General features: G+C 40.8%; 1 protein-coding gene across 1 annotated transcript in view; it reads left to right on the plus strand.

The window, feature by feature from the left end:
- Positions 1-5,846: 5,846 nt before the first annotated feature.
- The window catches only part of VSNL1 (visinin like 1), a 99,149-nt gene continuing 85,927 nt past the window's right edge, over positions 5,847-19,068 (plus strand). Inside the window, exon 1 of the mRNA XM_040496123.1 lies at positions 5,847-6,119. The gene's annotated coding sequence lies outside the window, so the exon portion shown is untranslated. The remainder of the gene's footprint in view (positions 6,120-19,068) is intronic.

Consider the following 19,068-nt stretch of genomic DNA (forward strand, 5'->3'; position numbering starts at 1 on the left):
CCCCAGTACAATGGAGCAAAGAACACTTAATGACACGTGGCAGGAGATGGGGCTGGAAGGTACACGAGAACCAGAACACAAGGGGTCTTGTATGGTGTGCGAAGTAAGGAGCATTTATTTTTACCATTTTAAGCGAGAAACTACTCAATGGTTTTATTCAAAGGAGTGATGTGATTTTATGTGAGTTTTTGCAATCGTTATGAGAATGAAAAAAAAAAAAATAGTCCAGCAGTGAGATGATGAAAGACTGAATGAACTAACACAGCGGCAGTGAGGGGTGTATTTGAGAGACGTTGGGAATATGGAATCCCTGAGATTTAAGTAACGATTTGACAGGGAATAAGAGAGATGGAAGGACTGAAGGTGATGTGCGAGGTTCTGATTTAGAGCAAGGGGTTGATAGTGGACACCTTCAAAGTGCTAGGGAGTATAGGCAGACTGGTGGGAGCAGAGGGCAGAGGGGATAATCACTTTGTAGATGTTGGATTTGAGGTTACTGTGAGAAATGTGCAGGAAGATGTTCTGTAGGCAGTTGTAAATAAGAAAATAGACAGCAAGAGAAAAGTCTGGATTTAAGATCACCCATAGTCATTTCTTCTCTTCTGGAACATTTCTTCAGGATGGTATAATGAACTTAAAGGAGAAACATAGTAAGAACAGAAAACAAAAATTGAGGGAGACTTCTGTTTCTATTCTCCTTCATGTGGTAGATGAAAATGTGGGAATGCTGGGATAGGTAGACTTTTTCCTGGACTTGTTTCCTCCCCTCTCCCCCTCCCAAATTAGATGGTCTAGAGTCAAGGCAGGCAAGTAGCAGTGGGCCACACGGTGGAAGATTCTGAACACGTGACTTAGGGTTTGAAGTTTTCTCAGAAGAAAATGGGAGACTACTGAAGAGAAATAAGATGATCACAGTATTCACAATATTTAGGTGAATAAAAAAGTAGTAATTTATAGGGGCGGAATCATGACATTAATTGGAGTGGGGTGAAGAAAGAGAAGCTGAGGCTAACTGAAGAAGGCATCTGGAGATATTACTAATACATATTGCCTCGGTTTCTTTCTCATATGTAAAATGGACTATAATAGTAGCTATATGTAAATAAAGTCATTGTGAATGTAATATTGCATTTAACATGCTCAGTACACTGCTTGGTACACAATAGGTACTCAACAGGTGTCTGATAAATGAATGAGATCAGAAGGAATTCAACCTGTAGCCACTGTTAAACACAGCCATTAATTCTTCAAACATTTTTCTTTTTCTGTTTAAAGTATCAATACAACCCACTCTTAGAAACTCTAGTACAGGTACTAAACCTACATTCGGGAAGACAAATGAGAATCATCAGTGATCTCTTCCTCAACCTCCTTATGATGGTCAAATGAACTTTATTTTTTTTTATTTTTTTAACATTTATTCATTTTTGAAAGAAAGAGAGAGACAGAGTTTGAATGGGGAAGGGGCAGAGAGAGAGGGAGACACAGAATTTGAAGCAGTGTCTAGGCTCCAAACTGTCAGCACAGAGCCCGATGTGGGGCTCAAACTCACGGACTGCAAGATCATGACCTGAGCCAAAGTCAGCTGCTTAACCGACTGAGCCACCCAGGTGCCCCCAAATGAACTTTAAAGGAGGAATATGGTAAGAACACTAAAAAATGAAGGAGTCTACCGTTTCATTCCTCCTTTAAGCATGAAGTGAAAATATAAACGCAACTGTGAAAATCTTCTGGTAGAGAACGTGGGTTTGTTTTTGTTGGTAGTCTCAGGAGTGAAGAATTCATATTTTTATTTTCCTTTATATTTTATGCTAAAATTCTCTGTTGAGCTTAGGAGTATCATTATAAATTCAAAGGAACTATATTAAGGAAAATAAAGATTGAAGGTAGAAATAAGTTAGTAAGATCTCCTTTAAGCAAGAAGGGCTTTTGAAGACCCTTTGGCATCAGATGATTTCCAAAGTACAGAAGCTCCAGAATATGAATTCATGATTATATTTGCAGTGGCTATTCACACAACTAAAGAAGAGTACAGCCTAGCATACAGAACTATCTAAAAAGTCACTGAAGAAAAAAACAGGGATCATATTTAGTGTAATTCTGCTATTTTATGTGGTGAAAACACACAAAGATAGTGGTGGAAATTTCCAGTTTAAGAGCTGTGCTAGTTCTATAGGTCAGGCCCCAATGTGGAAGACAGAATGAAGGACTCTCCATTCTTAAGGCTGCATACCACCTACATTTGTATGACCGTTTCTTTTCCTTTTTAGAGAGAGAAGGGGGGGAGGGGCAGAGAGAGAGAGAGAGAGAGAGAGAAGAAAGAATCTTAAACCCAGCATGGAGCCAATGCAGGGCCCCATCTCATGACCCTGAGGTCATGACCTGAGCCAAAATCAAGAGTCAGACACTTAACTTACTGAGCCACCCAGGCAGCCCACCTGTATATTTTTTAAAAAATAGGGTAAATAAAACAGAATCAACATAATTATCTCATGTAATACATCTCCTCTGTAAGGATTAATACCTTCAGCTTTCTGAAACAAAGACACTTTACCTATACAAGAAAATTGCTATCATTATTCTGCATGAATTTAAATTAGTATAAATCCATTTTCCAATTCCTCTCTTTTCATTTTCCAACGTTGACTTTCAAACACTTAATTTTCCTTCCAATTTCCTAAATGCCCCATGCCTTAAGTTCCACCATCCTTGGCTCATATACTTTATACACAGCATGTCTAATAAATAATATTACCACGAGCTCAGAGGACCACAAGCTCAGACCTGTTACCCTCCAGGCGTTCTGTGCTTTTACTGTCATTCTCAGTGTTCAACTTGTCTATGTCTCCATTAAAGTGGATGGCAATATTAAATGAAGTTGTGCACACCTAAAAAGTCATTCTTGGTTTTGTTTTGTTTGTTTAAATCTGGGAACGAGTAAAGTGGAAGTAAGACTACCTGGGAAAACAATATAATTTGCAACAGAGGAAAGGAACATGGCTACCCAGTTGTTTCTGGGCAAATGAGGATTCTACTAGATATTCCAAAAAAAAAAAAAAAAAAAAAAGCCAAACAAACCCCAAAACTCCTCTTTCCAGCACCTTCCTCCCCCCCCCCCCCGCAACTCTCAAAAATCTCCAGAGAGTATGAAAGCTGACGCCGCTATCCATCCAGTGTTGCCATCCAGTGTTGCGGAGGAGACTTTAAGTAATAGAACAACTGCTTTAGCTTGATGGCAATGGCATTCTTTACTCAGCAGAGTGCGGTATTCCTGTCCCTTCTACGCCTGAGCGGGGGACCAGGCACCGCTGCTCCTCTGTGGTCACCAGAAACATCTGCAAATGCCTAAAGAAACAGAGGGTTCCCTTATTTTTTTTAATGTCTGCCATTCTCCTTTTCAAGTTCATTCCACTATCCTAAAAAGGGGAATTGATTTCTGTAATTTAAACAATATTCCTTTGGTGTCTTTTAGAATTTGCTTCCCCTACTGTGGTTTCATGCTGCATATAAAACTCGACCAAAGGGCATCTCAAAAAAAAAAAAAAGTTAACAACAAAACATTAGAGCTTAAGAAAATAAAGCTGCAAAATAGCTGGAGATTAAAAATCAAGATATCGCCTTAGGACGCCAAACGACGCTTCAGTGCAAATAAAACTTTTTAAAAATTCTGTCTGCCCAATTAGACAAAAGCTGCTTCACAAAAGCGCATGAATCTAAATCAAATCTCCCCTACAACAGAACACGGTTTAAAGTATCAGTGGTTCGTTTCTTCCTAAACACAAGTTGAAAGTAACTTATCTAAAACCGAACAATGCCGCGAAAGAGATCGCCAGGGCGCAATAAATAGGCCTGTCTCTTTCACGCCGAGAAATGGCATCCTGACCCCTTCCTTTGGCTGATGCAGATTGCAGTGCGGAGGCTGTTCTCGAGAGAGAAACCAGAGAGCCCAGCGTAAAACGCTTTAGTAGGGGAAATCGACAAAAGATGAGAAATTACTCTGAAAGCTTTGGAGATTGTCTCCGCGGCCAACCAGAACGACTCATCCAGAGCTGACTTTTGCCCCCACCCCATCCCAAACAACTGACGGAACCTCTCGGCGGGTCCCGCTGCGCAGTGCGCACTGCGGGCCGGGAGCGCGGAGCTGGCGCTCGCCAGACTCACAATGTGCTCAGTTGCCGCAGCGCGCCCGGGCGCGCGCCCTGCTCCGCGAGACTCCGCGCTCCGGGTTTCAGTGGTCGCCAGCACCCCGCGGAAGAGCCCCGACGGGAAGGGAAGTCTTGGAGCTGTGTCCCGAGAGTCCCGCGAGCTCTCTCCTCTCTGCGCAAACTGCCAAAGCCGACTGGCCCAAGAAAGCGCGTTCCTGGGCTCTGGGGCGGCCAGATCGGCTTTGAGCGTCAGGCTGTGGCTCAGGTGTCACTACGGTGGTCCTCACCTGGCACAAGCCTTTTACAGGGCCGGAGACTGGTGGGGCGGAGTTTCTCCTGGTCTTCTCTAAGTGGCCTCAAGTTATTCCCAGCTGGACTCCCCGACTTGGCAGCCAGGAGCAGCTCCCTCCTGGCAACGGAGATTTGTCTGTCTCGAGCTCTTTTGCCACGGGAGATGCTCTTGGTGTCCTCAGAACCAAAAGATTAAGTAACACTGCAGTTTTCCTGAACGTGGTAAGGTGTGTGAAATTGTAAAGGTCACTATTTAAGGAGAACTTGGATCTTCACTGTGCCTCCAGAACTGCCTCCCCTCTTGAAAATAAAACTCCCTCCTGAATGTAAACCTCACGATGGGGTTTTGTTCGCTTCATGTATCCCCAAAGCAGTGGCTAATACTAAGTAGTTGGTTAATGCATAATTTTTGAATGAACGAATGAATTAATGTGCAAACATACACACTTGAGGAAAACTGATCAGGTTGGAAACATCTGGGAATTTTTGCTTTCCTGGTAGGGAGGCGACCAAACATTTACTGGACACTACTCCTTGCCAAGTCTTCTAGGCTTTGGCAGGACAGTGGGGAGCGGGGGAGGGCTAGCAAACACATGCATCCTTAGTGGACACAAAAGGGGGCACTATAATATCGCTTGGTCCAAGCCCTTAATCCTCGATTCCAAGGATGGTTTGTTCCCTCCCATCTACCACCCCCTCCCCGAGCATAGTCAATAAATATTTATTAACTGCATACTGAAGGCGCTTGTTAAATGCTTGTTGATGGTTAGCATGATTTGTCCAAGGTCATACAGCGCAAGAAGTCTCGGAACCAGCTCTCTTCAACACACATTTCTCTAACCGCTCTGGATAGGACTGTTCTCCCAGCATAAGACCCTAGGATGCAATGGCCCACGGAAAGTGCCCACCATAACTATTCCTTCACAGGGGCCGGGTAGGTATGGTCACAGCTAGCTCTGGGGACATACTTCCTTTGGAGAAAAGGATTTCTGCAGTTTTCTCTGTCATCTTACAGCCCGACAAAGGGTCGGTCGGGGGTCCCCTGGGAGCCTTGGCTGAGAGCGTCGGGAAAAGCAGGCTCCAAGTGTCCCATTTCTGGCCTTCGCCTTCACCACCAGACTCCATAACAGCGGGGCGTGGTGAGCCCAACTTGCTCTCCCTACCGCCAGTCCAGGTGCAGGCTGCTCCGGTAGCCTGGCTCCCTTTTCCTCTGTACTTTCCTTTTGAGTTTCTGCTAAAATCTGGAGACATGGAATCCATCCGCGGGAACTCCGAGCCCCTCCAACTGAGCATGCGCCAACGCCAGGCTGCTTTTGGTCACCGGCTCCACAGCTCTCTCCACGCTGGGGCTGCGGAGCTGGAGGAAGAGGGAGGAGGGGAGAGGGGAGGGGGTGCCTCGAGAGGCGGCGGCTCGCGCGCCTGCGCAGCCAGCTCCAGGGACCCTAGGTTTTCTATGGGATTCCCAATCTGCAGCAGAGACTTACCCGAGCTTGTTGCGGCGGCGGCTGGGCTTGCGAGGCGCGATCCAAGAGGGATTTAAGCAGCCTACAGCTCCAGAGAAAAAAAGAGCGCGAGAGAACCACACACAGAGACGGCTTAACCGTTTATCTGAATTATACATATATATAAAGAACTGTTGAGTTTTATTATTTTCATTAAGTGACCGTGCGCAGCGCTATAACTGTAAGTGGAAAATGCAATCTTCGTTGCTTTTCTGCATGTGTAGTACAGCCAATTGTCTGAGAGATGCTTTGGCTATTGTCACATACTTTGCATAGAGCGTCCAAATGCCTGGTGACAGTTGCTTTGGTTAAGGCTGGCCATCTGAATGTGTTGTTAGTCAAAGGGGGATCTTTGGGGATGATGGGGGTGGGGGAAGGAGGAGTGTTTATATGCGGCGTGTTTGGGGGTTTGTCTGAAGCTAGATTTAAGATAGGTGAAACAGAGGTGCTTTTTTAGTGTAAGTCTATAAATAAGCGGATTTCCTCTCACACACATTTAAGTAGCTGTTTGACCGATTGTGAAGTTTTCCGTTTGCTGATAAAACTATTGAGCGGCTGCAGTCAAGTACCAACCTGCCATCCGTGAGCTTGGTGCACCATTTTTCTCACCGGGGAAGAGCAGTGAAGGTGTTTGCTAAGTGAAACTGAGTAGACGAGATGGTGTGGAAACCGGGGTTGGTTTCCAAGCGGCGTGTTAGTGTTTAGAACCACGGAGCGACGCGCAAAAGAAGCACATTTCTTAGTATTGAGAAATGAGTGGATAATTTTTCGGTTTTGATTCTTCGTCATGATGGTGAATGAGCAAAAAAGGAGAGATGTTCAACCACATAGTCAGCCGTCTGTCTTGAGCAGAGTCTGAGACCCAGAGCCTCTCTGAATGGAAGCTGTCAGACCCAAACTAGTTGCCTGCCTCTGCACCCCGTATTCCCATTCTGGAATGCGGGGTTGAGAAACGTAAGCCCAGATGTGTTACATTCGGTGGTGTTTCTTTAAAGGAGAAAAGGTCGTTTTGTGTTTTGAGTTAAAATGGGTTGTTCCGTGCCCAGGAACTAAAGCAGGGTCTTTGCAAGGTCAAACCCACTGTGGAAACCGGGGGCACTGGTGAATGGCGGTGGAGGGACAGAGGAAACGGTGAGGTTCTGGGCGAGCGCTCAGCACTGCACGCATGGATCGGTGCCCTGTGAGATTCGAGAGTGGGAATCCATTTTTCTAGAGTTGTGCTCCTGCCCATATTTTGGAGACTAAAATGAAATGGAAATGTTAGTGGGTGTAGAAAACACAAGTGGATACTATCTGTGTGTCACATCCCACTTGAAGACAAGAAGAGCGAAGGAGTTGTATTTCTCCATATTAATTTTTGTTTTTAATTTAAAGGAATTTCAGGCTGAGACAAATTAAAAATGAAACTCTTGTGAAAACATATTTGATCCCCACTTCCATCTAAACTGCGTGTGGTGGTGATGGGGAGGTGGTCCTGCATCATTGAATACTTCACCCATAAGTGCACTCTCATTAAGCTTGGGTGTTTAATAACTCCAGAAAATGCTGCACTGAAGCAGTTGGCAGAATGGCATGAGGCAGGCAGACAAGCGAAGAGCATGGCCAGTGAGCTGGATGGATTTCCATGGAAGAAGCAGATTCAGTTTCTGTAATGAAATAAATTTTCCTTCAAATAAGGCAGATCATTATAGGGCTCATTGGCCCTTTAGTCAGTCCAACTATTTTGAGCCCCTCAAAGAAATTTGCAATTTCTTTAAATGGATAAAATTTGAAATAAAAAATTCGAGAATATTCTCTCCATGGAAACCCAAAGTGTAAATCACTGTTCCTCTCTTCCTTACCCCAGGGCAGAAGGATCAATCATTTGTCATAACTGAACCATACTCCTCGTCCTCACTAAGAGTTGAAACGTGCTTCATGAATCGTGCAGTTTTTACACTGCATTGATAAATGGGTAGTGCAGGAAGAATGGGGGATCTGGTACGAAATCTTAGAGGTGTTTAGTATCAGATACCCTGGCTCATGGGCTGCCAGTCATAGAGACGTACCAGACAGAGACCTTCTAAAGTATCTAGTTCAAACCCCGTGTTTTACGTAAAGATGAGGCCATTGAGGCCCAGAAGCTAGGGAGCTAGGGAAATGTCAGTTAACTTCTAGTCTATGAAATAAACAACTACAGAGTAATGTTGAGTGGAAATGTTCCCTTCTCTCTATACTTTTAGCATCTTCAGTGACATTGCTAAAGTCTTTAGATAAATAATTGTCTGGTCCCCAGCACATCTTCAAGAGAGTCCCAAGGTTCCTTTTCACACTATTATCATTTCTCCTTTCTTGCAAGGTCTCTTTCTATCTCTTTTCTATTGCCCCTCACCTACCATCTACCCACCTTATTCACTGTGTAACCTGCCCTTCCTGGCTGCCTCTGCATCTCAGTTAGTTTCTTTGGAATCCTTGGATTTTTTGTTTTTTTTTTTGAGAGAACTGGCACATCACTTAAAGCTCCTGTCCAAGGACTGCCCAGACCCATCTCCGTCTCCTCCATGCTCTAATCCTTCAGGGACTCCAGGCTTCAGAGACACTGCAGGTGCCGTCCTCACTCTTCTGCCTGTCTTACATCTTCCAAAACTGCTGCAGCTGCAGGGTCTGGGTCCTCGCGGAGTGAGGCGACTGCAGCGTAAACACACAATGGGCCCTGCCAGCTCTCCCCTGGCTCCTAGAAGGCAGAACCTAAATCCAAGATGCCTAACTGTCCCCAGCCTTCTTGGAAATCCTCCAGATGCAGCCACCTGCAGAGAAGGGGAGGGGCGGGGGCGGGGGGTGGAAGACTGAAGGAAGAGTGCTTGAGCGGCTCAACCTGAAGTGGGCGCTAGAGAGGACGGCAGTGCCGCCTGCAAAGACTTTAGGGCTTGGCAAGCCCTTGCACAGCCTCCTTCTTGGTCTTGCAGCACTGGGACTGCAAAGCAGGCAATGATACCTGCCTACCTGGGCCTTCTTCTCTTTCCTCCTTTTTATATTATCTTTTCCTCTCGCTTGATTTTTCTATTGCTCCCTCGTTTTCTCTCCTGAATGCCCAGATAATACAGCTCTGGGCCATTTAAAGATAATCCAGGCCCTCCTGTTCCTTTTTGAAGAAATATACATCTCCCAAGCCCTCAGAAACATAACCAAGGCCACCACAGATGCACCCTTTGGGAAAGTGCCAGGAATTCTTACCTGAAAAAAAGCTGAGGCATTAGGGAAGGCTTGAGGAAGACAGTCTGTTTCTTTCTCCTTTGAAAGATAAGTTAAATACTCTTGGAAGTTTTTGAGGAAGCATGGAGGTGAGTGTCTCAACACAGTCACCAATTAACATTTAATTTAACCCCTCCCCTCATGGTAACCCTTTGTTGAATTGGGATGAACTCTGTCTTGGATAGAGTCTGTCCCTAACAAATACTCTTGGGTCAGATGTCACCTGGTCTTATTATCCCACTCTGAAAATAGTCGTGCCCAGGCTATTCCGAACACCAGGTAGCCTATGCAGAGACCTGCAGCTGCCAAGCTGCTTCAATTTGCTGTGCTGTGAATCTCGTTCTGCAATAGGATAACTGGATTAGAAATGTTGTCCTGGTCAAGCTATAGGTTTTCCGTTGGGGTTGCATACAGGTATGGATTACAAACATTGCTGAGGACCTCCTTGGGGAGTTTCATAAAATGACAGTATAATGTCAATAGCAAACAAATGTTATCCTACTTCACGAGAGCAATACCTTTTAATGTCCTTCTAAAGATCTTTTTCTTTGTACTGAGTGATATCTATGCTCCTTAGATTAGTAATTATTTAGAAAGATTGGAAGACTCTTCTCAAAGAAGGATCACATTCAGTTTAGTCTAAGGTTGAAACTGACAATGTCCATCTCAGTTACATTTAGTAGATATAAATGCATTAATTTTCCTGAAGTATCCAATGGTACACAAATTAATACATGATTGATATTTCTACTCTCCCAATGGTTAATTCACATAATTAATACAGTGTAGGAATTGAATGGGATCCACATAAATTACTTAATCCATCCCTCCAATACATAAAAAACATAGGATATCAAGGAACATTTTCATTTTAAAGAGATATCTACAATATGAAAGCATAGTCTACAAGGGTGTATATTTTAATGATCTTTTTAATATTTCCACAATATTTGTACAATGTCTTTTATAGTACTTTACAATATGTGTCAATTATATATCTGTTCCAAGAATCAGTTGTAAGCACCTTATTAATTAATTACATTAAGAAATTGTTTTGACTAAAAACATTGCACAATTAACATTGCTTTCAATATTCTTATGTTACTGAAAGGAAAAGCTGGACTGAATATTATTTTATAATTTATTTTCACTAAAGATATAAAAGCACTATAATAATACCTTCAAGAGTTCATTTTAATCCACGCATAATTTATATCTCTTAAGAAGTAAAAATATAAATTATTTGTACCTATCTACAAGAACTGGTATTAATAAGTCAAAGAGGGAATTTAAACTCAATGGTAGCTATGTGTACTACTTAGATCATGGGTCCCTTGAGCTATGGAATTATTTTAACATGATAACACGGTGAAGGGACCACAATAGTGCATTTCTTATTTACATTTTGTTTCTAATGGTAACATGTGCTCTCTTAAGTGAGTCAAAATAGTTTGAGTTGCTCCCAGCCTGGTTCATTGAGAACTTCATAAATGGGGAACTTGGGGGTGCTTTAGAAACTATTTAATGAATGAAACAGAAATGGAATAGCAAGTTACTCAAGAATCCTCACAGAGGTTTGACACTTTAATAATAAGGTGCCTGTGAATACATTAAAGAGATGTTCTATACCCTTATCAGCGAACTTAAAGCATGCAAGTTGGATAATTTGTCATGATCCCTATGCTTTCTCTGGATTTCTCTACCGCCTTACTTCACTCTACTTCAAACGCACATGAACTGCTGTATAACCACCAACTGTTTTTTTTTTTTAAGACAATTCATTGATTTTATAACCATTTGTTGGATTATTTTCAGGTGAAGAATCTGTTTCCTCTTGTTCTAAATTACAGTTCAGACTTGGAGGACTCTCATTGATCAACTGGCCTTCAAGCTCAATATATCTGATAAAATAATTGCTGAACTTTTTATAGAAAATAAGGCTCTCATTTTATGAAGTATCACTCATAACAGACAAAGTGTTAACATAGCAGTTAAATTTACGTGCTATTATTACAGATCTATAGAATGAATTCTTATTTTCTTTATTCTTGTTCAGATAAGGACTTTTCTGACAACAGAAATCTGTCACTTTAAATATTTTTTTATCTCCTTTGTTTGGATTTTGTTTATTATCTCTTAGGCTCTGAATTTTTTTTTTTTTAACCTTTATTTTTAAGACAAAGAAGGAAAGACAGAGTGCAAGCAGGGAGGGGCAGAGAGAAAGGGAGACACAGAATCCGAAGCAGGCTCCAGGCTCTGGGCTGTCAGCACAGAGCCTGACACGGGGCTCAAACTCACGAAAGCAAGTTCATGACCTGAGCCAAAGTCAGATGCCCAACTGACTGAGCCACCCAGGCGCCCCAGGCTCTGAACTTTTGAGGAGCTGAATGTAAATAGATTTTTGCAAATCACTAACATGTTAAATGGGCTTTGGAGCCTGGGTGGATTTCTTTTTAACTCAAAAAACTAGACCCTAATATTTCTGTTCTTTCATATTTTATTGTAATTGAAAATTTCTTAAAATATTAGGCTCTGGTGCTACAGAAGTCTCTGGTGTTTTATATTTTGTATTGGTTTTATTAATTTGTGATTAGTGTGTTTATTTCTGATTTCTTGAGACCCAATCTTTTTTTTTAAGTTTTTTAAATTTATTTTGAGAGAGAGCAAGCGGGGAAGGGCAGAGAGAGAGAGGGGGAGAGAGAGAGAGAGAATCCCAAGCAGGCTCCACATGGTCAGTGCTGAGCCTCACGTGGGGCTCGAACCCACGAACCATGAGATCATGACCTGAGCCGAAGTTGGATGCTCAACCGGCTGAGCCACCTAGGCACCCTGAAACTGAATCTTAAATTATGAGTGAAATGTCTCATTGGAGGCTCATTAGGCATTATCAGTGAAGTTGATATGCTTATGAATATATTTTATTTTAATGCATCAAATAGTGCTGTGCAAGTCAGACTTTCAATTAACAACTTCTATTTGTTAGAATTCTTTGGCAAGTGGTGTTATGAGTTTATGAAAAACAAAACCATCCACTTAATCTTTACTCCTCTTTCGTTTGTGAATAGGAAAATTCCTCAGCCCTCACCAAGGTTTTAATTGACTCAAAAGAAATTATGATAGGAAATAAAAATAAGAGTTTTCAAGCTGGACACACTTAGGTATAAAAATCCCCCAGTTCCACTAGCTTATTAGTTCAAAGACCTCGAATAAGTGGTTCAAGCTCTCAGCCTCAGGTTCCACTTAAAATAGTAATCACAGGATTTTTAAACAGAAAATGAAAGACTACATATGTAAAGATATAATATAATGCTTCATTATTAAAAATGCGGGGCACCTGGGTGGCTCAGTCGGTTAAGCATCCAATACTGGGCTCAACTTATGATCTCACGGTTTGTGAGTTTGAGTCCCCCATTGGGCTCTCTGCTGTCAGCACAGAGCCCGCTTCAGATCCTCTGTCCCCCTCTCTTTCTGCCCATCCCCTGCTCACGTGTATGCTCTCTCTCTCTCTTTCTCTCTCTCTCAAAAATAAAAATAAACACTAAAAAAAGAAAATGCAATAAATGACAGTTATTATTGTCAATTATTGTCATTACCATTATCTCCATCAGAAATCAATATCCTGAAACACGTTAGTCTCTGAGTTGTAGTAGAACCAACATTCGTAGTAGAACGTCTGAGCGAGGAAGTGAGCTCTTAAAAGCAATGAACACTGAACAGTGCTTAGCCTACCTTGTAAAACAAGTATCCATGGAGCATATGTGCCAAGTACTGTGTAGTCACTGTGGAATCAACATTAAATAAGATACAGTCCCAGCCTTCAAGGAATTTATGCCTAATGAGGAAGACAGATAAATGCAATTTACTAAGTCGGTAAAATAGAAAGTGGCATGGATGCATAAAAAAGAGAATTTCTAGAAGAAATGCCTACACTGAGACCTCAACCTTCCCATTTTTCTTATTCTTTCTTTCAGTGCATCTCCTTTCCATTATACCTTTTCTCTACTGTCATCCCCCTGCCATGTAATAGCAGCATATAATTGGGCCCAACAGAGTGTGGAACTGGTAACACATTTTTACATTCGTTTCCTCATTGAATACATTTCATAATTGTTTTTCAAGGCATAGTAGTCTCCCTTTATCTGTAGTTTCACTTTCCTTAGTTTCAGTTACCCCCAGTCAACCCAGGTGCAGAAACTTTTGATCCTCTTGAACACTCATCAGAAGGTCAGCAGTAACCTAATGTTAAGTCACATACATGCCTGTGTCACTCACCCCACCTCATGTCATCACATAGGCATTGTGTCATCTCATATCATCACAGGAAGAAGAAGTATGAGTACAGGACAATAAGATATTTTGAGAGATAGAGAGGGAGACCACATTCACATAACTTTCATGACAGTGTATTGTTAGTATATTATTAGTTATTGTTGTTAATCTTTTACTATGCTTAGCTGATAAACTTTATCATAGGTATTTATGTATCATAGGTATTTTTCCTATAGGAAAAACCATAATATATATAGGGTTCAGTACTATCTGCAGTTTTGTGTATGTGTGGGAGGACTCTTGTGTGATCTGTTCTTTTATTCTTTTCTCCTAGGGCTTTTATGATAAGAAAAGCAATCCTTCTTACCTACTGAGCTGAAAACTTTTTTCCAGCCTGTCTGTGCCTGTGTGGGTGTGCACACAGGCACGCACATGCACACACTTGCATGCGCGCACACACACACGATTTCAAAAATGGTATTATTGTCTTTAGTTCTTCTCTTTTTAAAATGTTTCTTCATTTATTTTGAGAGAGAGCGAGCAAGCTCACGTTCATGCGAGCCAGGGAGGGGCAGAAAGAGAGAGGGAGAGAATCCAAAGCAGGCTCCAAGTTCATCGCAGAGAAGTGTGGCTCGATCCCATCACCGTGAGATCATGACCTGTGCTGAAATCAAGAGTCGGACACTTAACTGACTGAGCAACCCAGGCACCCCTGTCTTTAGTTCTTCTAAGAGCCATTTTTCATCTCAGCTTTTTCTCAATTCTCCCCATATTTCCTGCTTCATTTTCTAGGGAAATTCAAGTATATTTCTAATCTGTGGTTAAAAAGGAGAAATGTTTTCTCCTTTTGAAATCTGTAAAAGTCACACATCATTCTGAGGGTCTGTTGTATAGTAGGGGAGTCTTAGATCATTCCTAGAATTGGTCAGGACTTTTGGTCTTAATTAATTTGGGGGGCCCATTTTCTCACTTGTGAAATGGGATTAATATATTTACTTTATAGGGATGTCAAAGACCATATATATGTATATGTACAGATATGCATATGTACAGGTGTATACACACATACCACCTAAAAGAGCTTAGCATAGTGTAAATACTCCTCCCTCTGTGGACTTCCACCTGCCCTCTTGCCATTCTTCTCAGTCTGCATCCCACTGTTTCTCCTAGTCTCCTGTTCTAAGTGTTCTGCTCTAAGCATGTTTGTTCTAACTCAGTCAACGTCCTAGCATAGACCTGTGTTCTGCATCCATTTGGGAAAGCTCTTCCATTTATTTAAGACGTGCCTCCTGCTAAAGTTCCCAAAGCTTCCAATGACCAACGTTCAATTGATGAACAGTCTTTCCCACACCAATGACCTACGGTGTGCTTCATAAATAATGTCAGAGAGCATCTGCCAATGTTTACTTGTCTTCTGCCCTCTATCCTCTCTTTCCTTCATCTTTTCCTCCAAGGTGCTTAGAGTGCCTGTGACACATCCCCATGACACCCTGACGTCATTTCTTTGGTCAGGCCTAGTGCTATCACTTAGTCCATCTGTTGTCCATCACATAAATATCCATCAAGTAACACCCAGTAAATGGCAGAAAGGGAAGCCTTGGTGGTACACACAATTAATGTTGTAGAACATGTTTGAATCAGGAGTAGCCTATCAGAGCCTTTGTTTGTTGAGTGTTTGTAGAAGTGCACACTAGTGCACATTGACAAAGAGCAGAGAACAGGTCTCAAAGCAGGAGTGAGGGAGCAATGCCTATACACGCATACATGATATGTATACAGTAAGTTTAATGTACCATTATAGATCATTTGATATTTTTAAGCAAAATATTTCAGAGCAAATAGCTTTATACCAAATCAGTACTTATGAGATGGTATTAAAAGAAAGGCCTATTGAAAGTTTCCTCCTTGTAGATGAAGTGGCAGAGTTAAAAGGGAGGGTGGTTTAAATTTGGTAGTAAGGACATTTTAAACTTTCTTTCTTTCTTTTTTAAGATGCTCCTCTTATTCTTTTTTTTTTAATTTTTTAACGTCTGTTTATTTTTGAGAGACAGAGAGAGACAGAGCATGAGTGGGGGAGGGGCAGAGAGAGAGGGAGACACAAGATCTGAAGCAGGCTCCAGGCTCTGAGCTGTCAGCACAGAGCCTGACGCAGGGCTCGAACCCACAGACTGCGAGATCATGACCTGAGCTGAAGTCGGATGCTTAACGGACTGAGCCACCCAAATGCCCCTTCTATTCTTTTTTTTTTTTCATTTACTTATTTATTTTCAGGGGAGGGGCAAAGAGAGAGGGAGAGAGAGAATCCCAAGCAGGCTCCACACTGTCAGTGCAGAACCTAACTCAGAGCCCGAACTCACAAACCATGAGATCATGACCTGAGCAGAAATCAAGAGTCAGACGCTTAACTGATAGCCACCCAGGAGTCCCAAACTTTGTTTCCTTAAAGAAATATTTCCAAGACACTGATAGTTACTTCCCCACAAAAAGTTTTGTGAAAACTTTTTTTGAGGGAGTTCATGGTTCCTGCATCCCACTCTTAGATATTCCTAGTGCATGTGTGTATTGATGTAAGTCTGAGAGTTCCTTTTGTGGAGATCCTAGAGTCTGTTTAGCTTTGCTGGACCTTATGTTTCCAATGTTTACTCAGGGAACTCATGTTAAATTACACTTATCACCATCTCCTTGCCTTCTGAAGAACCCAGTTGGAAAAGCTGCTTTAGCAGGACACAAATGGAAGTACATAATGGAAAGACCATAAAAGTAGGTGGCATTAGCTGTGTTTTAGGCATCACAGCTGCGCTGCAGTCATCATCAATGCAAAGTCCTGGAAAAATCAATTAAATTTTTCTGAGTTTTCATTTATTCATGTGAAAATAAATATGGGTCTCAATTTCGTAGGGTATAACATACAAGTTGTGAATAACATAGGCTACACTTTATGATGTTCACATCATGTTTATGATGTCACAGTTTACCCAACAAGGAAGGGGGAAGAGAAGGAGATACTTCTTGAAGTGTGCAGTGTTTGTAAACGTGCTTGGCATATCCCATGCCTCTACACAAAGGGCTCTGCCAGGTTCTTTGCTTTACTTGCATATTACTCATCCATGTTCACAGCAATCCAATGAGATGGATTATCTCTACTTTAGATGAATAAATTGGTACAGGGATTGAGTAATTTGCCTAAAGCCATGTGGTTTGTAAGTGATAACTCTAAGATCCAGAACAGATCTGTGCCCTTTCTGACTACTCACCTGTCGTTTTTATGTTCATTACATTGTTTCTATATGAGGTACTATCTCTCTGACTCATCAATGTATTCATTCTTTCAAAAAATACCTATTGAATATCTGTCACTTGCCTAGCAGTAGACATGCAGGGTGAACTAAAATAACCATAATCCTTGACCTCATAGAGATCAGAGTCTAGTTAGAGAAACATAAATTAAATAATTACAAAATAGCTTAACATTACAAATAAGATTAAGTACACTGGAAGAAAAATACATGATGCTATAAGAAAATGTGACAGAAAGACTTATTTTGAGGCGTTTCAAATAATAGATTCCAGGGAAATCCAGTGAGAATCGGCAAGTCTTTTACAAAGAACATTGTCCAAGGGGTCAAAAAATCTTCATGTTCTAGCCTGGGCTTTGCTTCTAGCTTTTTCTCTTGGTTAAATCACTTTCTCTTGATGGGCATTAGTCTCATTATATGTAGAATTAGTAGGATTAGCTAGTATGTCCCTACTAACAGCCTTCCAGCTCTATCTACTATTACTGAAAATCTCATACATTTTCTTATAATTTTAAAGTCATATAAGTGTTATACAGCAAAAATCTAGCATTGAGCCATTTTCTCAGGAATAGATACAGATTTGTCTCCATATATTTATACCTCGCCTTGTCTCAGAAAGGATTAAATACTTCTATTGTTCTTTATTTGTGCAAAAGCAATATGATAAGAAAATGAAATAAGCTGTTTATTCAATATTGGAAAAGAGATTAAATTACTATTTTTTGCTGGCTGTATATAGAGAAAGTTGGAAGATTCAAGTAAAAATAAAAAATAATAAATGTTTGATAAGGAGTTTAGACATGAGATAAATTATAAAAACAAACAACTTCTTTCATTTTAGTCTACCAAAAAAGTATTCAGAAATGAAAAGTGGAAAAAATATTCTATATACAATAGCAACCAAGATGATAAAATGTTTAAGATTAAAAGTTTTAAGAAAAGCAAAGTGCCTTGGGCAGCACAACTATAAAATCTTATTGAAGAACAGAAAATATGATAACAACAAATGAAAAGACAATATGAACACATCATATAAGATAATGAATAGACATGATATGTTTGTAATATATAATAATTATAATGCCACAGGATTTTTTATTGTAGGCATCATTTAAGTTTTTTTAACTTGGTTTTAAAGTTTATCTGAACACTGCATCCTCAAATATCATGTCAAATTTGAATATCATGTCAAATTTGAATATCATGTAAAAAAGAATAGAGTAGTCTTGCATTACCGGATTTTAGAACATATAAACACTGTAATCAAATTAAGATGGTGTAGGCATATGAATAGACAAATAGACCAGAGAACAAAATAGAGAATCAGAGATAGCTCATTTTCTTTGGGATTTTATGAAATACCACTAAGGGTGCCATTTTAATTTAGTGGGAAGGGTGCAATTTATGTAATAAATCGCACCAGAACACCTGATTGTCTACTTAGAAATATCTACTTATAGAAATATCCATCTCACACTATATAAATGTATTCCAGATATAGTAAAGACTTCAAAATTTCTTTTTAAGGCGTAGCAGAAAGTCCAGGAGATGTATTTGTAACCTAGATGTAGTGGGAAATAAGCAATCCAAAAACTCTAAAAGGGTAGGCATATTTGATTACATAAAAGATACTATGTTAAAAGATGTTATTAACGTGGAAGTGTTCAATACTTTTTAGTGAACTTTAGAAGATAAGTTTCTGTATCCTCTGGACCATAATGCCTGGTTCATAGCTGAGATTCAGATGAAAGCATGCAAGTAGAATGGGATACGGGTCATGACAAGAAGGATAGATTTTGTTCTAAGAATTTTGGGTGTGAAAGAGCAAATTAGTTTTCAATGGATTTCTTAGGTTGTCTCTTTGGGGCTCACAAGTTTCTTCTATGAGAATATGACAGTTAATCCAGCTCAACAAACAGTAACTGACTAATCCAGTTTAACAGACATTGAGTGCTTACTATGTACCAAACCCTGTACTGAAAAAATTTGGAAGCAAAAAAAGATAGACTCTCTCATGGAGCTTATGGTATGGAAAGGCATGACAAATGGGTGATTAAAAACTGATTAGTCTGAAAAAAAAGGGGGAAGATTATGCTCCTGTGGGTATGCATAACAAAGAGACTTAGTCTAAGGAATCCTGGACTGACTCAGAGTGAGATTTATGCTGGATACCTAAGTAGGGGTGGAAGTTTGCCAGTTCAGGAAAGGTATAGAAGGAGTGCTCCCCACACAGGTAATAGCATGTGCAAAGAGCTGGATTTGATAGTGAACCTGGTAAGAAACTGGAGTGAGGCTGCAAAATTAGCAGCAAACAGCCAGGTTCCAGGTTGTGAT

This window comes from Herpailurus yagouaroundi, unplaced genomic scaffold, assembly GCF_014898765.1.
Source record: "Herpailurus yagouaroundi ecotype Mexico unplaced genomic scaffold, PumYag 188, whole genome shotgun sequence".
Taxonomy (NCBI): domain Eukaryota; kingdom Metazoa; phylum Chordata; class Mammalia; order Carnivora; family Felidae; genus Herpailurus; species Herpailurus yagouaroundi.